We start from the raw sequence: 26,221 nt of genomic DNA, 5'->3' as shown, positions 1-26,221 counted from the left end.
CAAAGCACAGAGTGTCTGTAGATCTGATGTAAAAAATGCATACATCCCAAAGTAATTGTGACATTTATATTACTAAAATACATTTTAAAAGCACCTACACAGAAGAGTAGACACTTTCACTATATGCAATCAAATCATACTAGCACAAAATAGCCTCTGGTTCCTCCTCCTTCCCTCAAACGCCCAATCCAGCCACTAATAGCAGCCTCAGTTTTGAAATACCAGTACTGAAGCCTGGGAAAAGAGATGGGCTTTGATGTATATTACATACAAATATCTGTAAAGGCTTCTTAGTTAAACAAGACTGTGTAATTCTGTGATAAGTCTTTGGCCTTGAGCCTAGTTTTCTGAGTCCATGTAAGATTCTAGAGAACAATATTAACACAATATAATTTGCCTTTGAAGAGAAGCACACCACTATTAAAAGCTTTTGGCAATTGTATTTGTATTACTCACAGTCTGATCCAGAAATTGACTCAAAATGAATATCAGGTGCACAGCCCTAGAACAGGCAGATACTATAAATGACCAAGTTATTGATAGAGATGGAAGAACCTATTAAAATATATTTCAAATTCCATTGAACTTCATGGTCTTACATATATTCAGGGACAAAACTTTTATATAGTTTTAAGTTTTCTACCATATAAGGTTTCCTTTTAACTGTACAAAGTGCTTGCAGAGGTTGACATCCTCACAAAACTCAAAAGCACTGATTCAGTCAGAATTTGCCTCTTTCAGTGTCAGTTATTTGAGGTTTTCTAGTTAGTTCCAGAAGGGTGGAGTACCACCATTTTAGGATTCTCAGACGTTATCATGAGGAAGGTTGTACCCTGAATAAGGTAGCAGCAAGAGAAAACCTGTGATGCTTTCCAGGGTGCCCATGGCTAGGAGCTGATCCACAGCAGGCACAGACTCCACCAGCCCCTGGTAAGCATTACCGTCCAGGTCTCCTTAGGCCTCACTCTCTCTCTACAGATTAACGATACAGACACACCAACTGCTTCATCCTCCAGAGTGCTCTGTTTCACTGAACTCTTGGGGCTTGTCTTCACTACCGCACTAAATTGGCACCTCGGTGCAGTGGCATCAATTTATCAGGGCTGGTGAAGACTCAAATAGTCAACAGGAGAGCACTCTCACATCAACAACATAGCAGCAGAAGTTATGTCAGCAGGAGAGCATCTCCCACTGACATAGCACGGTGTAGAAACTGTGTTAAGTCAATGTAAGTTATGTCGCTCAGGGGAGTGGGGTTTTTTTACACCACTGAGCAAAATAACTTACATTGACTTAAGCAGTAGTGTAGACAAGGCCTAAGGTCCTCTAAACCCTATGGAAAAGTACACACCAGCTTAGTGTATTCAACTGAGGATCACCACTCTACTTAAGACACAGTACTTAGCTGTATTTATAGTGAATACAAGAATAAGTTTATCATCAAAGACAAGATTCAAATGATAGTAAGTAATATTATTGGAAATTTGGTTACCTATAAAACAAACACATTTTCTAGAGCCTAAACTTAATTCACAAAACCTTCCCCTGTCTCCTGCAGGATAGATTACCCCAACTCCTTTTCCCAGCATTTTCAACTAGGATGGCTGAGATCCCCTTTTCATAAGTTTAAGCCCGCTCTCAACTTGTCTTCATAGACTGAAGGATGCCAGAGCATTTCTCTGCACCCCCAGCTATATCAGTCCTTCAATTTTTACCAGAAAAGAGGATCTCCCCTTCCCTGCTGTTTACCTCTTCCTATTAATTTCCTACTGAAGTCTTCGCAAGCTCTTCATTAGCATTTGATTCAGTATGCTAATAGATTTCTATTGTATGACACACAATGGTCCAAGACAGAGATAAGTGTCTCCTACCTCCTATCTGGAGAAGTTTGTCTCACTGCACACCTCTGAGGGACCTTCCTTTCACTATAAGGCCTAGAGAACATAATTTTCATCATGTATACATAACTCCTCCCATGTTTTGCATAATACATCTCTCAAGGATTATGATGACCAGTGTGACACAGTCTTTCATGAGGGGCATTTCTTTGATGAACCCAGAGGACACCTGTGCCCTCCGTCAGCTGGAATCAAGAGATCCTGGGGTCACAGGTCTTGAAGAGAGACCCTGAAGAAAATTAACATTTCCTCTCCTGTAAAATGAGATTGAGAGAAGAAAAGCATGTAAGCCCCAGTTCTGTCAAGTATTTAAGCACTTGTACATGAGCTGCCTCATTGACTTCAGTGGGACTGCTTACATGCTTGAATGATTTTCTGGATCAGGGCCCTAGAGAGGAGAAAAGAGAGGGACCTAAGAGCATTGGAGTAAGCTTTAAGGTGGGCACAGCCTTAAACAAAAAGAAAGACCCTAACAGATGAAGAGGAAGAATTGGAGGGAGGGGAAGAAGGAAGAGAATGCCCTTTAAAAAAAATAAAAAGCTTCTCCCTCTGAGTGGCAAGACCACTTAGGCCAAGACATCACAATGGGAGACACCGAGGTATTTGCACAGGCAAGGAGCAGAGATTTTAGTTCATTTATTTACAAAAAGTCATTTCCTTGGGTTTTAAAAAAAAAGCGTTTCTGAAAAAAATCAGAAGATAAGCACAGTTGTCAGAGAGCAATCCTTACAGGGCCTGAGACGCAGAGAGCAATCCTTACAGCGCCTGAGATTGAGTCACTGTGTTAAGTATCAGGGGATAGCCATGTTAGCCTGTATTCACAAAAACAACGAGGAGTCCGGTGGCACCTTAAAGACTAACAGATTTATTTGGGCATAAGCTTTCGTGGGTAAAAAATCCACTTTTTCTGATGCACGGAGAAGTGGGTTGCAGCTGAAGAAGTGGGTTTTTTACCCACAAAAGCTTATGCCCAAAAAAATCTGCTAGTTTTTAAGGTGCCACTGGCCTCCTTGGTGTTTTTGTAGTCACTGTGTTGATCATCATGGAATTACTGTAGCTATTTGTCCTGTTTCCGTTGAACCTAATGTGAAAAAAATGGGTTAGCAGTTGTTTTGTCCCCTGAAAAAGAAAAACAGGCAGCTGTCCAAGGAGGTAATGAGTGCCATTGTGGAAATTCTACTGGCCATAGAGAGCTAGTAAAATTTGGGGATACGCTCATATGGACTTTACACCCAGCTAAATAGGTCACAATTTATTACTAATCTTAATGAGGAATTAGTCAATATTTCTTTGCGAAGAGTGGTGAGCTCAATGAAATTACTGACGGCGATTCAGGCACTGATTGCAGAAAGGATGAGAGACAGTGTGTACAGCCCTCACTAGCAGACTTATGAACTGTGTTCTCACAGGTAATGTTATAGTTTCTAACTTTTGATATTTCTGTTTCATGGACAAAAAAAGGCTTGTTTGTGGATGACTTTTCATGTTTCATTAAAGACAAATCAAATGGGAATACACAAATGCTGTACCAAAAGGACTCAGCTTTATTCAGCCAAATGCAAAAAAAATCTACTTCTCTCATACGCATTGATGCTTAAGGGAGAAGGCACCAAGTGAGTCTCCCCATAACTCAGTCAAATGACAGGGAAAAAGTGACACGGCGCATTGCAATGGCAGCATCTGGCCACCTTTTGCTAGTCAGAAGAGAGTCCTCCTGATGCCACACTCAGAAGTTTGAAAATATTTAGCATTCCTATTCTCATCAGAGTGCTGGAGTAATGAATGATGCACCATTCTGTCAACACAGTGGCTGAGCCTGTCACTAGAAAAAAAAAAAGTTACCCAAGCATCCTTCGAATTCACCACAATATTGTCTGACACTTTCGGGATCCTGAACTTCTCCATGGCAGAGTCTTTTTTTCTTTGTCAATTATTGCGCTGAAATATTTAGGTCATCTAGTAAATGGGTAGCTCAAGTCTCTCCCTGAAGTTCAATTTTTGTTAACAGGATTGTCATAAATATAAAGGGAAGGTTAACAACCTTCCTGTATACAGTACTATAAAATCCCTCCTGGTCAGAGGCACAATATCCTTTTACCTATAAAGGGTTAAGAAGCTCAGGTTACCTGGCTGGCACCTGACCAAAAGGACCAATAAGGGGACAAGATACTTTCAAATCTTTGGGGGTTGGTGGGGGAGGCTTTTGGTCTGTCTGTTCTGTGTGCTTGCCGGACACAGATCAAGGAAGCAAGCAATCCAACTCCATTAGAATTAGTAAGTACTAGCAAGGGAATTCATTCGCTTATTTTTGTTTTGGTTCGTGATTTTCTCTGTGCTGGGAGGAAGGTGTATTCCTGGTTTTCTTTTTGTAACTTTAAAGTTTGGCACAGAGGGAAATCCTCTGTGTTTTTGAATCTGATTGCCCTGTAAGATTATCTTCCATTCTAATTTTACAGAGGTACTTCTATCCTTTTTTATTTTTATAATAAAGTTCTGTTTCTTTTAGAATCTGATTGGGTTTTTTCTTTAGTGTCCTAAAAAAACCCAAGGTTGGTCTGTGCTCATCTTGTTTATTCTCAAGCCTCCCCAGGAAAGGGGGTGTGGCGGCTTGGCGGATATTAGGGAGGAGTAGGAACTCCAAGTGGTCCTTTTCCTGAGTTTGTCTAAATCACTTGGTGGCGGCAGCATTACCCAATCCAAGGTACAAGGGAGAATTTGTGCCTTGGGGAGTTTTTAGCCTAAGCCGGTAGAAATAAGCTTAGGGGGTCTCTCATGAGGGCCCTACATCTGTACCCTAGAGTTCAGAGTGGGGAGGGAACCCTGACAAGGATGGAGATCAAGTTAGGATGCAGATCAATAGTCAGGCTCTGAAAGCTTTAAGACTGACTTGCAGTCATCACAGAATGTGGGGGTATGTGTATTCTTACTTTGGCACTGGTGAAGAATGATCCTCAAAGGATTCAGTTTCACCCAATTGTTCAGATTTTTAAACAGATCTGGCCCATAGAGATTTTGATGAGAAACTGGGCTGAAAGTCTGATAGCAATAGCATTTCTTCTATGAAGGCTGTTACCGTAGTTTCTGCTTCCAGCTGGGCCTCAAGTATTGCATACCACTAGAGTGCCCATTTTTGAGGGATTTTGGTAATTATATTTCTGATGTTACTCAGAAGCAGAAAGGCCAGTGAAAGTGAAAAGTAATAAAAATATTCTGAACTTTTTCAGTTCTGAGGTTTAAACTTAGCTCAAGTTTTGGGCAAAGGGTCACTTGCCACCAGAATACTTTCCCCAATACTATTCTTAGACTCAAACAGTGATGGGCAGCATAGTGTGCAATACCTATGACTGCAGAGACCTGGAATTGCATGTGCTTATCTGACGCTATGGTACAGCTTCTATGCTTTCCAAAAGGTTTAGGGTAAGATTGATAGAATGTTTCATAGCTGGCTAAACATCCCCTTCCATGTGATCTTAGGGACATCCACAAATGGAAGGCTCCATTCACATGCATAGTGTGTTCCAGTGTTTTTAAGTGCTAATATTTACATTGGGTCTGTACATTAGAGGTCTAGTCACAGCACCACTCTGTTGAGATTCCCTCTGAGACCGCTTTTCCACTCAGCTTCTCTAGAACTCATTGTGACTCCAGACTGTAACTGAGATCTTTATTGGGCATACAGCAACACTACACTGAGTTAATTAGACTCGTGGGATGGGTGGGTGTAAGGTACAATCACAGCTCCAAAGTAATACAGACACCCTCTACCTTTGTATGCATTGCACATTTTGTTGCAATTATATACAATGCATTACATTTTTCAATTTGCTTGGTTACTTTGCAGGAACCAATCCCTGTGCAGGATGAGCTATCCACACACTGTCCATGTTCGACCTACTCTTTACCTCATCTGTCTTCCTAGTTTCTTCACAAATATAGGAAGCTACTACAGGTAGTATTCACTTCAGCTATGGTATCTCTTTTCTGCCTAAGCCACATCAACAACTACTAGAGCTGGGCTCTTTGAATGAGCGTCCCTTATAGGCCTCCCAGACCATGCCCCTTTTTTAGGGAATTATTTTCTCATTTATATACCATGTATGTGATTTCTCTATGTAAACACAAAAATCATACAGAATACATGAAAATACTTAAATGAAATGTTTATCCAGATGAAATAGCTAAAACTTCAAAAATATCCAAATTCAGAGAAGTTTGGGAGCTGAAAACAGAAACTTGTATTTACTATTTTACTAGAAATGATGATCCCATTTAAACACAATCAATAATATAAAACTTACCCTAGGCAGTTTATCTGCTGATACATAAAAAATATAATATTTTCCCATTTTAATTTAACCACATTCATTTTTGTTCTATTTTCTAACACTATAAATTGAAGAATTACCATTGTCTGGATACAAAAGAATGTCTCCTAAGAGACAGTTACATTTTCTGAAGTTTTATCTCTTTAATCCCTATCAGAATTTTTTTTGTAAATGCACATCCTGAAATCCTGACTAGTAAGTGAGAGATCTGTTATGCTTGACATTTGAGATACATGTTTTGCCTTTTGTTTTGGGGCCTGCTTTAAAGGGCAGTGAGCATCAAACCTAATCTGACTTCTAATGACTCTAGTAAACATGTCTGAATGAATAAATGCCAACACATTTAAAATACAGTGTTAAATGTACTTGTTTCTGTACAGAATGAAAGACAAAACTACAGCACTAGTCAGACATTGCAATTTATAGACAAAGGTGACATTTTATATTTATTTAAATAGTCTTGTCTTGACAATCTACTTGTCTTTGTAAGACCATTTTTCTCTCCAAATGTTATCTTTGTTCACTGCTGTATAGTATGCAGTGCAGACATTTGGAACAAAATCAGTATCTTTCACATTCAAGAAAATAAATGTTAAGGAACGACTCATTTTCATTTACTTCATATATCTGTTACAGGTGCAGTGAAATCTAACAGGCATATGCCAGAGGAATATTATACCTGATCACATAAGTTGCTAAGGAAACTCACTGAATACACATTTTAAAATTTTCCCTGAAGGGAAAAGGGGAACAAGGAGGGAGTTAGACAATCTGGGTGAATCCTTTGAAGTGGAAGCAGAGTCCCAGGCTCATCTGGTGAGTGGATCGAAGACTTGCTTAAGGATTGAGTTGTCACTCCCACGGTGTAAATAGCAAGTCCATATGTGCCTTTAGACAGTTGATCCAGGTTGCCAAGGAATAATATCTCCAGTTTCTAAAGCAGCAGTTGGAGGAAAACAAAATCTATTCAATTATTTTTGAACAGGACAAGATATTATGGGTGGGGCTGGCATCACCTGTCCAGACAAAGCATGACAACCTAATGGTTACTCCATTTGTTCAAGCAGCAGAGTGCTGTCATGGATCTGAAAGTTTCCAATCTTGCTGATGAATCTTGTGGGGGCCAATAGGATCTCTGTGACTCAAAGCACCCTACACACTATTCTAATATTTTTGTACAAAATATAGCTTGTGAGGTATCATTTGAAAACTAATAACTTGCTAGTCAATAATACCATGGTGAAAAGTATGTACTGTTAATCTAAACCAACAGTGCTGTGTTTGTACGAAAGCAAGTGTCAGCTCCAGTTAATGTGGTAAGCTGTGGGGTTGTGTCTCCTTAAAAAAGTAAATGGATCTTATTGTTCTGAGTTGAAACAGGACTGGAAATTGCAGAGCACATGGTCTGGGGAAGTTCAGGACTGGGGACATGTTGGAGGCACCTGGTTTCATTAACCAAGTCTAGTCAAGACAAAAAAGTGTGTCCGTGATAATTGTTAGCAAGATAGTTGGATTCAACCACCTTGAATCAGAGCTGTATAGCACACAGAACATGAAGTGCATGCTGGCTGTATGTCTCCAGCAGAGAGCCACAAGTAGCAGAAGCATTTTGGGGAACTCAGGATTATAATACAAGTGGTGACACAACCTCTTACTGGTCCAAATTTCACCCCAGAATGTGACAGCCACATGATAGAATTTGTCTTTTCAGTTTGCTTTTTTTAAAAACCTATGAAATTACACATAACTCCTGTTAAAACGATCATAAAAAGGTAGTAAAGTCAAGCACTTACAAGTTAGGAAAATGCCTGAGTTAAGGTTGCCTGAGCAACCTTAATTCAGCCCCTTGTACCATCATGAATGCAGTCTTTCATGTTATTTTCCCTCCCTCCGCCAGGTCCCTACCATATTTAGGATATGTCTATACTTCGTACACACTTGGGGCAGCTAGCCCCTCCCTCCACTCTTGCCACTGTGACTACACTTCTATTTTTAGTAAGCTCTCTCAATCAGAGCTCCTTGAACTGGAAACATATATCTTTAGTGCACAGCTTGGACAGCACTCACTCAATGACCAGCTATTCAATATTTTGTTTTCTCCTCATTCAGTGTGACACGCACTAATTCTATCTTCAGAGCAGGATTTAAATGATGTTCTTGTGGGCTTTTCTATGGTACTCATTACTATAGTTCCCCTGTGAGGTGAGAGACTGTTATCCTCATGTTACAAATGGGGAGCTGAGGCACAGAGTATCCACTAATTCTGAGTGCCTGAGATTTTTTTTCTGTGTACAAAGAGCTATATAATGCTAAGCACAGCTCCCATGGATTTCAACTGCCGTGGTGAGTGATTAACGCTTCTGCAAATCTGGACCCAGGGTTTCAAGTTGGACATCTTGAAAATTCAGAACACAACCCAAATTAATGGTAAGTGATTTGTCCAGCACTTCACAGGATCTCTGGGGCACAGGTAGAGAGGAGTCAGTTCTCCAGTGTTTTAACCATGTGTGACAGAATGGGGAGTGGGGAGGATTGACCTGGGGATGTTGCAGGGAGTTTTACTGGTACTGTCTGCATTGGTGATGGGATATCAGGGTGTGACTTCACTTGAGGGAGGATACCTGAGCATGTAACCTGAGCCCAGGATGGGGTTGGGGCCAGGTGACACCTTTTGCCCAGGAAACTGGACAGAGGCTGGAGGAAGAGCTGGGGAGGCGGGGGTGTGGCTGGAGGAGATTGCTGGAGGGGGTTTCAGTTTGGAGCTGGCTGGCGAAACAGAGGGAGACACAGGGCAGGGATCTAGGCTCCCTGCCCCCCAAGATGGACCAGACTGAGGGGGTCCTGTTGTGAGTACCTACAAGCTCTGTTTTGGACTGTGTTCCTGTCATCTAATAAACCTCCTGTTTTATTGGCTGGCTGAAAGTTACAGTGAATCTCAGGAAGTGGGGGGTACAGGGCCCTGACTCCCCCACACTCTGTGACACCATGAGACGCTGCTTTCTCTTCCTGCAGTCCCCTGACTTATTCACTACTTATCTTCCAGCTTCTGCAACAAATGAGGCCGGGATCCTACAGACATTATCCTCCTTCACTACAGAGCCTTGATTCATCCCCAGAGCAGGTTCACATTGTGCATTGAATGAGGCAGGGGGCCTGGAGAAAAAATAAAAATAAAAAAGTTTATCATGTAATTATAGATTGTATCATAATGCGTACTCACAAGGAGGCTGAATTTAGCATGCACAGGCCACAGGAAATGGAGCCATGTACCCTGTATTATCTTTACCACATTGTGTAAAGTGCTAGAAAGCTCAGCACTGCAATCTTTATTCAGGCCAAAAACTTGCATGAAAGTTAAATCAGCATTTTGTGTAATTAAGAACTTCAGGAATGGGCCCCATCATGAAGGAATGTAGGCATTAAGAAACCAGATCTAAAGTCCATTGAAGTCAAGACTCCCACTAACTTCAGTGAACTTTGAATCAAGCCATATTTCTGCAGAGAGCTGTGAAATGGAGTTTAACAATGGAAGCGTATGAAAGAGTTGTATTATAGTTTTCTCAGAGAGGGCATTAATCTTGTCTGTTTCCTCCCCCTCTTTAGCAGGCTTATACTTAGGCCAACCGCCTGTGCTTTCTCAGGGTGCTATAATGCATTTTATAGCCACCTGACAGTTAGGGCATAAGATCAACATCTTGTGAGCTATTCTCCTGTGCTAGGACAAGAACATCTTGTCCTCAGTGTTCTGTTCTCTGATTGCCCACTGAATGAGAGGACTAAGGTTATTATACAGGTTGTTACCATTTAAGACACCAGGCTGGCTACTACAGCATTATTGAAACAATACCACCGGTAAAGAGGAAATCATAAAAGAATCTAGAGTGACCCCACACAGCACAATTTATTGGATAACAACTAGAATTGGCAAAAGCTATTTTTCAAGAAACTTTTTAGTTCATTTTAAACAAAGCTTTGCTGCAAGGACATTTCCAGCTGTTTCAGTCAGACACAGGAATAAAATAAAAAGGACAATGGAGAACATTAGGTCAGGAGGGTAATAGAGGGCTAGATTGTGGTATTCAGCTACAGCCCTGAGTAAGCGGCTCAGAAAACTCACAATAATTCCTAGAGCACCGATCTTGCCTAGGAGATGAAGGGGGAAAAATTTACTACAGCTAACTAGAAATTTGATTAAATGTTTTCATTAGAAAATGCTCATTCATCCAAAAATATTTTACTTACCTTGCAACTGTGATTCTTGGATGTGTTGTTTACACAGATACCATTCTAGGTTCTCCATAATCTTTTTGAATAGCAACATCCATTGTTGTTGTGCCAGCACCCTAATGTGCCCTCACAACCACTGTAGCAGAGGGTGGGGCAGGGTGGCCTCAACCACCACTTAGTTCCTTTGGCAATAAGAATCCCAAGTGGATAAGACTCCAAATTGGTGGGCAGGTTATGCAATCTGCATAGATAGCACATCTCAAAGAACCTCAGTTGCTGTAGGGTAAGCAAACATGCTTTCTTTGTGTGATTGTCCACACAGATTCCACGCTAAATGACTGACACACAGTTCTCAAACATGGAGGTGGGAGTAGGAGTTCTACTTAAAGAGAGACTGCAGGACATCCCTATCACAGCTGGCACCTAATCTGGAAGGTAAGTAAGTAAGTATGAACAGAACTCAGGCTATACCTAAATCTGAAATATGTAGGTATCTTACCCAAGAAAACAGAGAGGCTGCCTGAGGCCTACTGCAGTGGACTCTAATGTGACCCTTTTACAACCAGAAAGTGAGCAGTCTAACCTAGCAGACAGAGTGGGAGTCTGGAGTCAGCCCAGGTCTGGCTGGCAGAACTTGAGAGCCCAAGATAGGCCAGAGGGCAACTGGGAGTCAAGTGTCATGAGGGAGGCCAGGTCAGGATACTAAGAATTCAAAATCAGGTAGCACAGGGAAGGCCAGTTGCACAGATGACTTCCTGGACCCCTGTTTGGTTTACATAGAAGTAAAGAATCAATCAGATCCCAGGACTGAAGTCTTCTCCTGAAGTTGAGCTTTGAGTTCTGGTGACTGTTACCAGGTTACTGGGTGGCAGGTTGAAACATATTGGCTCCTAAGAGCCTTCTGGACCAGGGTTTGGAGACCTGTGGAGCACCTGCTGAACAGTGTTGGACTGGAATTTTGGGGTGCTTCCTATGGAACACTTGTACATTTTTCCAATGGCTCCCAGGTGCACTCCTCAGAACCATATCCCTCCCAGCTGATAAACAGGGGAGGTTGTGGTACTTTGTCCAGAGTTCAGGACCTTGTAAAGCACAACCCTGTACCTAAGCTGGAGGAGGCGATGGCTGGGTCATAAGAACATAAGCTTTGCCATACTGGGTCAGACCAAAGGTCCATCCAGCCCAGTATCCTGTCTACTGACAATGGCCAATGCCAGGTGCCCCAGAGGGAGTGATCCGAACAGGTAATGATCTAGTAATCTCTCTCCTTCCAACCAGTTCCACCCTCTGACAAACAGAGGCGAGGGACACCATTCCTTACCCATCCTGGCTAATAGCCATTAATGGACTTAATCTCCATGAATTTATCCAGTTCTCTTTTAAACCCTGTTATAGTCCTAGCCTTCACAACCTCCTCAGGCAAGGAGTTCCACAGGTTGACTGTGTGCTGAGTGAAGAACAACTTCCTTTTATTTGTTTTAAACCTGCTATCCATTAATTTCATTTGGTGGCCCCTAGTTCTTATATTATGGGAACAAGTAAATAACTTTTCCTTATTCACTTTCTCCACACCACTCATGATTGTATATATCTCTATCATATCCCCCCTTAGTCTCCTCTTTTCCAAGCTGAAAAGTCCTAGCCTCTTTAATCTCTCCTCATATGGGACCTGTTCCAAACCCCTAATCCAGTGGCTCCCAAATTTTAACAACCTGTGAACCCCTTTCACTAAAATGTCAAGTCTTGCGAACCCCCTCCTAAAAATGAATATTTCCAGGGATTTTCTCCTTTACCTGAATATAAATTATAAAAGCAGTGATCTTGGAAATATAAAATTTGTTTTTATGACATGCTTATTACACACTATTTATTATTTATCACTACAGTATTTTTATTACATTATGAAAACGGCAACACTCTTCCAAGATCTCACTTTCATATCACTTTGAATAAGCCTGTTACAAGACAAGGCTCCTATGTGAAACAGCATCAAGGTATTTAAGAAGCCAACTCAAAGAGTTCCTCCTATAGAAGCATTCAGGTCTTGTTTGCCTAGACTGCTCAACTCACGTTACAACAAAACTTAAACTTGTTCTTCGTAATAATTTTAAAAACAATACTAGCTGCCTATTTAATTTTAAAAACATCAAAAAATATCCACCTCCTTTTCCATTTCTTATGAGTCTTGAAGTTTAAATCTCCTCAGTGTGTGCTTGCTTTGATCTGTTTAGCTCTTGGAAGTCTGCTGTTGGCCCCGTGCTGCCTGGGGTCCCTATGGACAGCTCTGTCCACCATTAGGAAATTCCCCCTCCCCCCCCGAGAACACCCTGTAACATTTTGTGAACCCCAGTTTGGAAACCACTGCCCTAATCATTTTAGGTTTCAGAGTAGCAGCCGTGTTAGTCTGTATCCGCAAAAAGAAAAGGAGGACTTGTGGCACCTTAGAGACTAACAAATTTATTTGAGCATAAGCTTTCGTGAGCTACAGCTCACTTCATCTGATTTTAGTTGCCCTTTTCTGAACCTTTTCTAATGCCAGTATATCTTTTTTGAGATGAGGGGACCACATCTGTATGCAGTATTCAAGATGTGGGTGTACCATGGATTTATATAAGAGCAATAAGATATTCTCCGTCTTATTCTCTATCCCTTTTTTAATGATTCCTAACATCCTGTTTGCTTTTTTGACTGCCGCTGTACACTGTGTGGACGTCTCCAGAGAACTATCCACAATGACTCCAAGATCTTTCTCCTGATTAGTTGTAGCTAAATTAGCCCCCATCATATTGTATGTATAGTTGGGGTTGTTTTTTCCAATGTGCATTACTTTACATTTATCCACATGAAATTTCATTTGCCATTGTGTTGCCCAATCACTTAGTTTTGTGAGATCTTTCTGAAGTTCTTCACAGTCTGCTTTGGTCTTAACTATCTTGAGCAGTTTAGTGTCATCTGCAAACTTTGCCACCTCACTCTTTACCCCTTTCTCCAGATCATTTATGAATAAGTTGAATAGGATTGGTCCTAGGACTGACCCTTGGGGAACACCACTAGTTACCCCTCTCCATTCTGAAAATTTACCATTTATTCCTACCTTTTGTTCCCTGTCTTTTAACCAGTTCTCAATCCATGAAATGACCTTCCCTCTTATCCCATCGGTCCTGCATGGGAAAGGGATTTTCATGTCAGGTTTCAGAAGTGATGCCTGAAATATTGGTCAATCTTCAGAGATTAGAGTAGTTGCAGTTCAAAGGGACTGGGTTGATCTGTTGCTGGATCCTAGGAACTGAAAGTCCAGTGTATGAGTGGGTCTGCATATGGAGGTGCAGAGCCATACTTTTCCCCACTGAATAGGTGAGACCTTGCTGTTGATGCTGATCCACGTACTGTTTGTGGTCTATTCTCGCCTTTTCAAAGTGTTTCACCAGACCCAGGAAAAAGGTGAGGAATCTGCCACACTAGGTGTCAGGCAGCCAGCTTCAGAGAGAACACGGTAGTTGTGGGTGGAAGCTATATCTGTTTTTTTTTAAAAGGGGGTGGGGTTTTGACCCATGGATGTATGGTCTGCATTCTTATACGCAAACTCCCTGTAAGGGAGAAACAAGGACCAATCATCCTGGTGATGACTGACACACCATTGTAGATACTGCTTGAGGATCTGGTTCATAGAATATCAGGGTTGGAAGGGACCTCAAGGGGTCATCTAGTCCAACCCCCTGCTCAAAGCAGGACCAATCCCTGATTTTTGCCCCAGATCCCTAAATGGCCCCCTCAAGGATTGAACTCACAACCCTGGGTTTAACAGGCCAATGCTCAAACCACTGAGTTATCCCCTCCCCCCCCCGATTGGTCATTTCCATTTGGCTGTTGGACTGGGGATGATAAGTGGAGGAAAGGCATGTGCAGAGCCCCATGCCAGAACTGGGCCAAAATTTGGGACCGCAATCAGAGGTAATGCACTCCAGAAGGCTATGGAGATGGACTTCATGGCTAATCCATAGCTGGTACATTTCCCCAGTGAGGGCAGAGGAGACCTGTACAGGGAATGAAGTGGTTCAATACAGTCAAAATTGTTGTAAATTTGTTGGACTCTGGTAATTCTACAATGAAGCCTGTGGTGATGGCTGTCCAGGGATGAGATAGGGTGCCCAAGGCCTGGAGGAGACCACAGGTTTTGTGGTGTGGCATCTTGAGAAAAATTAGGAGAAAATACTTTCCACCAGAACTGCCAGTGGTTTAATGTTTTCATGCTATGCAGGCACTCCAGTTTTTGATCAATGAATACCTGGAATGGGTGGTGAGCTACTAGTTGTGTTTTAATTTGCATTCTGAAGCATCAACTGCATTGTTGTTTCCTATAGTTTGTTGGTGTTACTTGTCAAATAAGGGAACTTACTCCTTTCAACTATTGCAATACAATTTCAGTATCCATTTCTATAATCAGAATATAATTTTTTAGTAGCATTTACCTTTCTCCTGTGAGGATGGAGCCCAAATGCAGTCTGAAATCCTAACAAAAAATTCCTGGTTTAAAAAAATTCCACTTTAAAAAGTCAAAAATAAGTAGCTTTCATCCTTCTGAACCAGCTACTGTGTATCATTTGATACAATATTTAATACAAAGATCAATCTCCAGCACTTATCTGAGTTAGGAGAGAATGGCTGACTATAAAAAAAAAATAGAAGTAATTTTCAAAATGCAACTGTTGGCAGAAGTCAGGATGAGCAAGTTGTCAGACAGTATTCAACTAATACGTGTATTACTTTTGCTAAGCCCACTAAAGATAGTTATGAGACTCTTAATACACCATATTGGTGCACACACAGAGGAATGGAAGTGTTTAAATTAGATCAAGACTAGACCTTTTTGAGGAATGAAAACATCCTGACAATCTAGAAAGAATATATCACACACACAAAACAGGTATCGTCAAACAGATCACATTAACTGAGTTTTAAACATCCTCTTTCTACACAAGCAGTGCAGTTAACAGGGATATACACTGTATAAAATAGTCCACAGTTATTATAGTCTCACCAAACACTTCTGTAAATAGCTTAATGCATGTTAAGGCTAGGTTTATTGCAGGCTGCAAGGACCCAGATCTTCAGCATGTTAATTGGCAGTTATGTTTTGGAGGTACACTGATTTACCCAAGCTCGGATCTATCTGTTTATTTTTAGATAAAGCGAATGTTGACAGATATAACTGCTTAGGGGAAAAGAGACTGAAATTATACAGTACTAAAAGTATGCACCAGCAGGGTCTACACACACCAATTAATACACAACACATTAGGTACACTAAAGGCATGTGATTTCTAAGGTGCACTATTACCCCACCATGTAGACAAATCCTTAGTCTTTAATCACTATTATATTGTAAAAAGTCCTGTATTACAAGTATTAATTTTTCTAGTTATCTAAATCTTGTTCGATGTTTTTCTCTAACATACGTTTTGTCAAAGTTCAAAATTCTTAGTTATACCAATTCACAAAGTCAAATGGACATAATGTTTTGATGTGTTATATATAAAGATTTCCTTAACCCCTTACTTTTTATCCAGTTAGAACAAATAAAAGTTTAATGAATGTTTCTAGTATTGTGCCAATGCTGTAAAGGTTTACCAAAAAAAACAAACCCTGAGTAGAGACACAGTGCTGTGCATTCAGAAGTGAGCAATGGAATGTTATTAAAATGACTGGAAATGTGTTACTCTCCACTCAAGAGGAGTTGTCAAGTCCTTAAAAATACACAATGTTGGGCTTTAACAAAAGTTTTGCACCAACATTAAAAAAATTGCAATCTGCAAAGCCAATCTGGAGAAAGGGAATTAAACACATACTTTCTGATATCTTAGCCCTTGCTGCCACCTGCAGCTCTCATAAAAAACAGTGTTTTCTCATTAAGAGTTTCCATTTCAAAGCCCTAGACACCGTAAATTGAGAAACCGTTTCAAACACACTAACTATAAACTCTCCATTACAAAACTGTGGTAACAACTTAAATAAAGCTATTGCCACGATTGTCAGTTCCAATGTAAGTGTTGTACCTCATTTAATATCCACATTACCCAGGAGAATACAAGGAGCCAGACTCTGCTCTCATTTACCTCACTGTATATCAGGAGTAATACTACTGCAGGCAATGGTGATAGAGTGGTATAATACCAGTGTGAGAGCAGAGTCAAAACCTGTATCTTTTTGTTAAAGCCAAGGTTACCAACTGTCTTACTGGGAGTCTCACAATATTTAGTGTTTTTCTAAAAGCCCCAGTCCATGGAATCACATGATTAAAAGAGAATCTCAGTTTTCATTTTTAAGTAGCCTTTGGTTACAAGGAAAAGCTTGAAAATCTATGAATGCTACACTCTAGGCTCAAAAACTAGAAGGCAAACAAAGAGAACCCAAAATGTATCATTTTTAAGATCTCATGATTTTTAAGCCAATATTATGACCTGAGTCTTGAACAGTTGTGGTCAGTAATACATCTCATACTTATCCACGTAGGTTGTTGTTGACAGTATATTTTTACAAAGCAGGCTATAAAGGATAATGTACACTATATATAGTGCATTTGATCTGGATCTTCAGCTAACTGGCCTCTCTGAGTAAGCAGTCTGTGCGGTGTGCCCATTTGTCTTCTCCTCAATACTCTGGCCCTTTATATTAATTTTCTGGAGGGAACTTGCCCAGGGTCATTCCACATCTGGACAGTTATCAAAATACAACTAGATTCTACTTTGCATCACAGCAAGCCTAATAGCCCCTTGCTTTGTTCAGCCGCAGGACTAGAACCTGGCACCAGACCGATGCAGGCTCCATTGTGGCTGGGAGGCTCCTGGGTTCAGCTGCTCCCTGAATTACCCCGTCATTGAATATTAAGCCTGATTTGGGGAGCAGAGAAGATATGCTAGTCTGAATAACTATGGTTATGGCTACTCTAATCGGGATTTACCAGGTTGGTCCTCCAGGACTCCAACCATAGAGACCCATCCAGGAGGGCTCTACCCAAAAAGATGTAGTCCAGAACATCGTTTCCTCACCAAGCAGGTTGCAACTCCAGAGGGTCACAGAAAGTAATGGGGGGGAGCTGGATAGAACAGAAAATATTATTACTATTTAAATCAAAGAAAGTCTGACTTCTCTATACCCCACACATTCTTATCCTTCAAGGCCATATGTTCTCCGTCAACCTTTCAAAACACCCACACAAATAAATTGTATAGACTTATCATGGGTACAGTTTTTACTCTTATTTTTATAGCAAGTATAAACAGGTCGCAAAAGTGTTTTGACTTTGAATAAGAGATTGACAACCTGAGAAGGCTGAAAAAAACTGGCCTTTCAAGCACATCATCTCACAGTTAGCTATAGCTTGGAGCTACGGCTAGAGCACCATCTCTCACCCATGCCTAGGAGCAATAACCAGGGGAAAGCAGATAGAGCTCATCCCACAAACCAGGGTGCAACCAGAGCTAGACACCCAGCAAGGGACCAGTCTCCCAGCCAGACCACCCCTCACAGACCAAAGAAAGGAGCAACTGGCACTAGGGGCTAGCAACCCCACCCCAGCCTTCCACCCACTCAAAGGTTGGAGCAACCACTGTCAGAGACAAGGATGTGGGTAGTAATACCTACTGGCTACTGCAGGAGTCAGGAATCAGTGCCAGAGCCAAAGGTCAAAGCCAAGGATCAGGAATCAGAGCCCAGGGCCAGGATCAGAGCCGAAGTCAAAAGTCAGGAATTGGAGCTGAACGTCAGAATCCAGGTTACCTGGAGTAAAGCAAGAGTAAGGCCAAGGTAGGCACAGGTCTGAGAACAAGCAGACACAAGGGCTACCACAGCCATAGGCAAATGTTTAGAGAAGCTACTACATTGCTGCTTCTGGGCTTAAAACCTGATCTGCTGACACTTCTAACCAATCAGGCAGTATAGCCTGTCAGGCAACCTACTACAGACCAGCTGCGCTTGTTAAATTGCCCAGAGACTGGCTCTGCTGCAGATCCTGCTTCCAGACTGACTCTATTGCAAGCCCTGATTCCTGACACCCATCAAAGTTTTCTGAAGAACAAAGGCAGGGAGATAGCCCAAAAAGCCTGCCAGAAGCATAGCAAATCTTATGTTCCTGAAGCTCATGCCACACTGTAGCCTTGGCAGGCTTAAGTTCCAGCAATCAGAATATTTGCTGTTGCTTCTGTAAATAAGGCAGTACATATTCAGATTTGCAAATTAGCATTTTGAGTAATTTGCATAAAATCTCCACATTTTTATGCCTTCAGCTTTGACAGGCATTCCTGAGACCTTCATGCTACAGCACAGATCATTACCACTTTACAGAGCATGAATAATATCAGGAAAAGGTTATCTGATAAGAACTTATGTGTCCATGTAATCCATCCATTGCTTTATGGACAAGCAGTCAGTTCAGCATCCAAATCCATATAATATTCCTGTATGCTACAATTTCCATTTTGATTGCTGACACGTGAAAAACTATATGTTACCACACACCTCTTCTGTGATTACATACATGCAGCTGCTGAAAAGCTCACGTTATTCCAGCTAAAGTCAGCATCAATGCAAGCTCAAAATGTTTCATTCTGGTCCACTCTCTGCGATTATATATTACAGTTTAGTGTTTTGTTTTGTGTTTTTTAAAGATTCCACTAACTTTTCCTCAGACCTCTTTCAACACAGATCTCCAGATCTTCTTTTTTATTTTTTTGCAACAGAGCAGCATAGAATCTGAGCCCATGAAGAGAAGATGCTGTCAGGTTTTCAAACACATAAGTAACATGACATTTCAGAAATATGCAGTGCATATTTATTTATATTAATATGTCATTAATATTCTGGCATTTGGAATCATATTTAATAAAGCATTTTGGAATGGAGTTAATTCCTGTTTTCCCCAACTACTGTCTATTTTTTTATTATAATCACCACCACTCTCCTACTTTTCTAGATCAGAAGGTAGACAAGCAACTTTATCAAGATTTGATGCTGTATCTCAAATCATTGTTATTCTGTGCTATATCTGAAATGCAACCTAGTGTGACTGGAAGCATGTCGCCATAGGCATTAGTCAGAATTTTTTTTTTCTCCATGTGAGTATATTTTACAACCATGGCAGAAACAATGTTCTAATTTGCTCTTCAGATATTATAATTTAGTTTATTATGGTAGAGTCCAAAGACTCCAGGGCTCCACTGTGCTAGACACTGTACAAACACAGTGAGAGACAATGCCTGCCTCAAAAAGCTTACAGCACACCTCCCAAATGTTCTGGATTTCCCCCCAAACCTCCTGTTCCAGTTAAAGCAGGGCATTTCCCATATTCAGGGACATCTGGGGGGCAGTTTGCCCCAGGCCTCCCATTTGAGAGGGCCCTTAGATCAAGTGGCATTGCCACCTGGCACACAGGGTCTCCGTGCCACTCTGGTTTGGTCTGGCCACCTCTCTATCTCCATTTGCAGAGTGGTGGCCAGGTCAAACCTGAGTGGTACTGCTTCCTGTTTTAACCAATTGAAATGCTGGGAGGTACGTTACAGTCTAAATAGATAAAACAGATGGGGCAGAGTGGCAGGGAAGGAACAGAAGCTTGCCCAAGGTCACAAAGCAAAGAAAGGAATAGAACCCAAGTCTCTTTTGTCCTAGTGCAGTGCCCAACCACTGGACCGCTGTGCTTCTCTAATCCTTAGCCACTCATCTAGATGTTGCAATCAAATCAAGCTGCAAAAAGATTCTATGCTTGTTGCCATGTATTAGGAATAATTAGGGAAACAACATTCTTAAAATATAATGCCTTTATGGTAACACTACTGGCATTTGTTTTCTTAAGTCAGCCCTGTTTCCTCATTTCTAAAAACCTTCACTCCAGCAGTAGGGAAGCAGGAATCAGAGGGGTAACCGTGTTAGTCTGTATCCACAAAAACAACGAGGAGTCCGGTTGCACCTTAAAGACTCCTCGTTGTTTTTGTGGAAGCAGGAATGGTTCTCAATAATAAATACAGTGATTAATGTGTTGGCATTTATTATGTCTACACTGCAGTTAGAAGGGTGTTTCAAAGTGTGAGTAGACAGACTCACGCTAGCTCTGCTCAAACTAACACTAAAAATAGCAATGCAGCTTGTGGCAGCATGGGCAGTGGCTTGTACCCAGGCAGAGCTAGCACACGTCTGTCCATCCATGCCAGGAAGCATGCTCCCAGCTGCAGTGTAGACATACCCATACATAGGAGTTAGTTCTCCTCACACTCTGTAGCTTACCTAAGGAGCACTAGCTATCTTTAGATGCATGAAGCAACAACATAATGTACTGGGGTCGACTTGCTGTTGAAATGATAGATTTCATTATTCTCAGCAAAGGAAGGGGTGAGAGCAGCAGAACAAGGACAGTGGACTTCAAAAAAAAGCAGACTTTAACAAACTCAGAGAACTGGTAAGTAAGGTCCCATGGGAAGCAAATCTAAAGGGAAAAAAGAGTTCAAGGGAGCTGGCAGTTTCTCACAGAGACAATATTAAAGGAACAACAGCAAACTATCCTGATGCAAAAGAAATAGGAAGAACTGTAAGATGCTAATATGGCTGCATCAGGAGGTTTTTAATGACCTGAAAATCCAAAGGGAATCCTACAAAAAGTAGAAACATAGACAAATTGCTAAGGATAAGTACAAAAGAATGTTACAAGCAGGTAGGTACAAAATCAGAAAGGCTAAGGTACAAAATAGTTATACCTAGCAAGTGACATAAAAGGCAATAAGAAGAGGTTCTATAACTACGTTAGGAAGAAAAGAAAGATGAAGGAAAGTATAGGAATTTTAAAAATTACAAAAGAAGAAGTACGTGTAAGTCCTGAAAGGGTGGACCGCAATTAGAATTTTACAAATTACATTTGCAGCAACGTCTTGCATAATTCTGACAAGAAAGCAGATTTTCAAGTTAAGAGCACATAAAGTCTGGTGGTTTTTGGAAACTTAGTGCCATCCAGTGCATCAGGATGAACACTACATGATGTATATAAAGATGCTAGTAGAAGGAAAATTAAAGAGACAAGGTGGGTGAGGTAATATCTTTGATTGGACCAACTTCTGCTGGTGAAAGAGAAAAGCTTTTGAGCTTACACAAAGCCCTTCTTCAAGTCTGGGAAATGTACTCAGAATACCACAGCTAAATACAAGGTAGCACAGATTTTTTAGCATAAGTAGTTACTGTTACATATTTCAAGGGGCCATTCAAGATGAAGTGGCCTGTTAATGCCTCTCAAGTCATAAGGGGTAAAGAAAGGGGAAGGGAAGGACAGCTGGGGAGGGAGGTTGTTAGAGGAAAAGTAATTTTTCTGGCAAGTATGGTGTACTTGCTAATGAATTCTGACTAGTAGAAAACTTATGGTTTTTATCAGGATACCACAGAGTAGGGAATTTTTTTAAAAAGTTTCTATATTATGACAACACTGGCCAAAATACAAATTGAAAGAAGTCAGACACATTTCAGTAGGATTTTTTTAAATGTTTGTTTTAGAGGTGATATGATAAGATCCCTGATATGGTATGGAGACAAATTGATGAATGATAAGATTATACAGCAGAAAAGGAATGTCTTTCAGATAATTCATATAATTTCATCACCCATGTTTCTATGCCAGACATAGAATGTGAAAAAAAATCCATTTACCTCAAGAAAGTTTTAAATAAAAATTAGCATAATGTTGAATCTGTGTCCAGCACAGCCTGACAAGAAATAATTGTGGGTTTTTTTCCTTCCTATTTGTAAGAGGCTGAGAATAAATGGAAAAAATATCAGTGAGTTACTCAGAACTTCATTACTTTTTAAAAATAATTGCTAGAGCATTTTAGCTGCAAAGAAAAGGACAAAAATAAGGATGAAAGTAATTCTATGTGATTCAGTATTTTGGGAATAAACTAGCAAAGCACATTTTCTCTACATACAAGACTGAATCCAAGTGCCATTTAAATCAATGGCAAAACGCCTCTTTGACTTCACTGGGAGCAAGATCAGGCCCACTATAAAATGACAAAAGAAAGTGCAGGGCCTGCTATTCCTCTTTCCCAGTTTCTTAAAGAATTTCCAGTTAGCTGGACATGTTGGGTATAATTGAAATTGGCTAATAGTTAAACTTGCACCAAGGCTTTGAGGGTTTTGCTATTCATTCATTTAAGAGGATTCTTCTGTTTTAGGTAATGTATTGTAATTTGGTAAATGGATAATACATTTTTAATAGATCTATTCTTACATAATATCAATTTTTCTTGCATTTTACTTTTTGTGTTCTTGAGGTTTATTCTTTTAACTCAGTGTTCATTTTCTATGTTTTCAGTGTATTTCTGGATGGATTTTGGTTCAGTGCATGGAAAATATAATTTTAACTTTTTATTCCTTTTCCAGGAATCCAATCACTGTGACCTCTGTGTACTTGTTCCACTACTCAGTATGTACAATGAACCAGAAATCGTAAAACAGAAATCAGATTTGGAAAAGGATTATACTGAATGCCTACCGTTGTATCTCATAAGCAACAAAAGCTTTTTTCTGAAAGATGAGGAGACTTCTCCTGATGGGAAGAAAGAAAAAGGGAATCGTGTACTGTAATGAGAAGGATGAAGAACATGAATCAAGCTGTCTCACATGAAGGCATATACAAGTTATTATAACTGTGAATCACACAGTAGGTGAAGCTCTATGCCAAGAATAGCAAGGAATGTGAAGTGAGAAGAGAACAGCGATTTCATATTGAAAGCAGCAAAACAAAAGTAAAAATCAAGCCTATCCAAACCATAGAGTTTCTGAAAGCCATGTTTCAAGCTCTTTGACTTTTATTTACAAATCCCATAACATGATTCTTTCATGGTTTTATGTTATAGAATGTTTTATTGTCTAGCTGAAAGTATTCATCAAAATCACCAATATAATTTATTGTTGTAACCTGAAGTAGCAAGTCGATCATCAAACACTATTACAAAAATATTCTGTTCTCATTTCCAGAAATAAAGTCAATTAATTTGAATTCAGATTAATCAATTCAGATACTACAGTGATAGCAACCATGTAAATACCTGGATAGATAGACCGACAGACAGACAGACATATTTTGTCAGTCCATGTACTTCTTCGATACAAGCTTAATTGTGATCTCAGATATTCAGATATATTGCCACATTTTTGCACAAACACAATTTTACTCAGCACAAAACTAACGAGCTTTGAAATTCTTGAGCAACAAGTTCATAATATATGAATCATGTCATTACCCCAGTCTACCACCATATTTTCAAATTGGAAAAACAAGTACACAGGCTGATAGGTTCTTTCATAGTAAATGTTTTACATTCACCATGGGAAACTGGTATTTTTCACTTAGCACATAAAAAATGCAAATTATGTGATGCCATACATAAATGGAAAAAAAACGGTCTCACCATAGTGGCACAACAATGTGCTGCACCTGTGAAAAAGGCTAATGTAATTCTGGAGTGTATTAACAGGAATGTCATGTGTAAGACACAGGAGATCATTGTCGTGCTCTATTAGGCATTGATGAGGCCTCACAGCTGGAGTACTGTGTCCAATTCTGGGCACCCCAGTTTAGGAAAAATGTGGACAAATTAGAGAGAGTCCAGAGGAGAGCAACAAAAATGATAAAATGTTTAGAAAACCTGAGCTATGAAGAAAGATGAAAAAACTGGGCATCTTCAGTCTAGAGAAAAGAAGACTGAGGGGGGGACCTCATAACAGTCTTCAAAGATGGCTGTTATAAAAAGGACAGTGGTCAATTCCTCTCCATGTCCACTCAATGTAAGACAAGCAATAACGAGCTTAATCTGCAGCAAGGGAGATTTTGGTTAGATATTAGGAAAAACTTTCCAACTATAAGGGTGGTTAAGTTTTGGAATAGGCTTTCAAGGGAGGTTGTGGAACCCCCATCAATGGAGGTTTTTAAGAACAGGTTAGACAAACATCTGTCAGGGATGGTCTAGATTTACTTTGTCCTGCCTCAGTGCCAGGGGCTGGACTTGATGACTTCTTGAGGTCCCTCCCAGTCCTACATTTCTATGATTCTATGATACATACATACAAATAATATTTTTAGTTGGAAAACCACAATCAATTCATCAATCCATATTTCAGCTAAAGGAACATGAATTGCTGAAGCAAAACTTGCTCTTCAAAAATAGTAAACTTTTTCCTTTTTTTGTTGCAAAATGAACACTAACAAAAACAGAAACTCCCCTTATAGACTTGGGTTCACACATGTGACGTGATACTATAACCCAACATTTCCACACACAACATTTCCTGCCCTCTCTAAGATGCCTTATCATTGGATGAGGAATGAATCAGAAAGGCCTTATGTTCAGCAAAATCCTGAGAACCAAAAACCTTGAAAAGGTCATAAATTTGGCTTTTAACATTCTGACAAATCAAGTTCTTCACTGGGTCAATATCCATCATCTATCTCGTGGGCCACAGAATCTTCTAAGGTGTAAAGGGCTTCATCTGTCCTGCTATTGCACAGCTCATTATTACAACTAATCAAAACACAGAATTTGCCTTCTGTGGGAAATTTCAACATTTCAAACTTTCCAACAACAGAAATTCCATTAAATTTTCATTTTGGAAATAATGACACATGGTGCTTCTGAAACAAAATATGTTCTCTGAAATCCCAATAATTTGTGTTAGATGATTGTTTCCAGGACCTCCATTTGGATTCTGAAGAACTGAAAACATAGCAACTTCCTCATGGCCCAAACAGACACTGCTGGCCAAAAGAATCTTAACTCACATGCACAGAGCCCATGAGTGGCATGAGTGCGGACAATCACTTAAAAGAAGACAATAAGATTCCCTAAATACTCTCAATTAATCGTCAGACAATTTCACCAGTTTATTATTCAGTCAGATTGGGGAGAATGTAATAGGGTTATATATAAGGAGAAAGATCCTATTAAACATTTTTTTCCACAAATAAAATTAGCATTTCCTGAAAGCAAATTTCTTCTTCTTTGCTGATGGTGTTCACAAATACAATTTTATGGCTAATAATATAACCATAAATTCTACTGTACAGTATTCACTTTCAACAGCTCAAGGTTGGAGATAAAGAAAACATCTATGAAATTTCAGGAAGTTAATAGCCTCCTGTTCTAAAAGCTCAGTTGTTTTCTTCTTCTTGCTGAAGAATGTCTTAAGGGGCCCAGCAACTTCCTGCTGAAACCAATCAAGTTTACCTTCAAGAGATGTTCCACTATCGCACCCTGGGTATTGTAACTGACCGCAGAGCAGAGTATGGCTGAGAGTGTTGTGGTACTCTAGGCCCTAAGTGTCTGGTAGCATGTTTGATGTACCACAGCCTTGGAGGCAAGTACTGTTGATGCCCCAAGCGCTACACTGTTCAGGCTCCAGCCCTCTGTTAGTTCCCAAGAACACTCACACACTTCAAGTAACCAAGAGTGTTTCTTTACTAGAGTTGCCAGAAATGAGAGCTGCAAACGGCCTAGGCAACATTGTTTTAAGTAACAGCACAAAAGAGAAATAACAGTTTCTAACTAGGCCATTAAAGGCAGCCCAGTTCAGGGCTGGGAAGGTAAGAGTACAATTGCAACCCTTCCACAATGTCGTCCTGCCTGCAGGCCACTACTTGGTATGCTATTGTAGCTACTGCTGGCCACCTGCAAGCAATAGGATGTGTCTCTGGTCAGCTTTCCTGGCTGCCTGTTATCCAGCACTCCCTCCATAGCCTGCTTCCAG

General features: G+C 40.4%; 1 long non-coding RNA gene across 1 annotated transcript; it reads left to right on the top strand.

Annotated features, from left to right (window-relative positions):
* Positions 1–4,128: 4,128 nt before the first annotated feature.
* LOC122466503 lies at positions 4,129–23,394 on the top strand. Its single transcript, XR_006292096.1, has 3 exons — positions 4,129–4,172; positions 10,773–10,885; positions 22,859–23,394. It is a non-coding gene; the product is annotated as an uncharacterized LOC122466503 (long non-coding RNA).
* Positions 23,395–26,221: the final 2,827 nt, after the last annotated feature.

This window comes from Chelonia mydas, chromosome 7, assembly GCF_015237465.2.
Source record: "Chelonia mydas isolate rCheMyd1 chromosome 7, rCheMyd1.pri.v2, whole genome shotgun sequence".
Lineage (NCBI taxonomy): Eukaryota > Metazoa > Chordata > Testudines > Cheloniidae > Chelonia > Chelonia mydas.
This window is presented reverse-complemented; position numbering and strand designations above follow the sequence as displayed.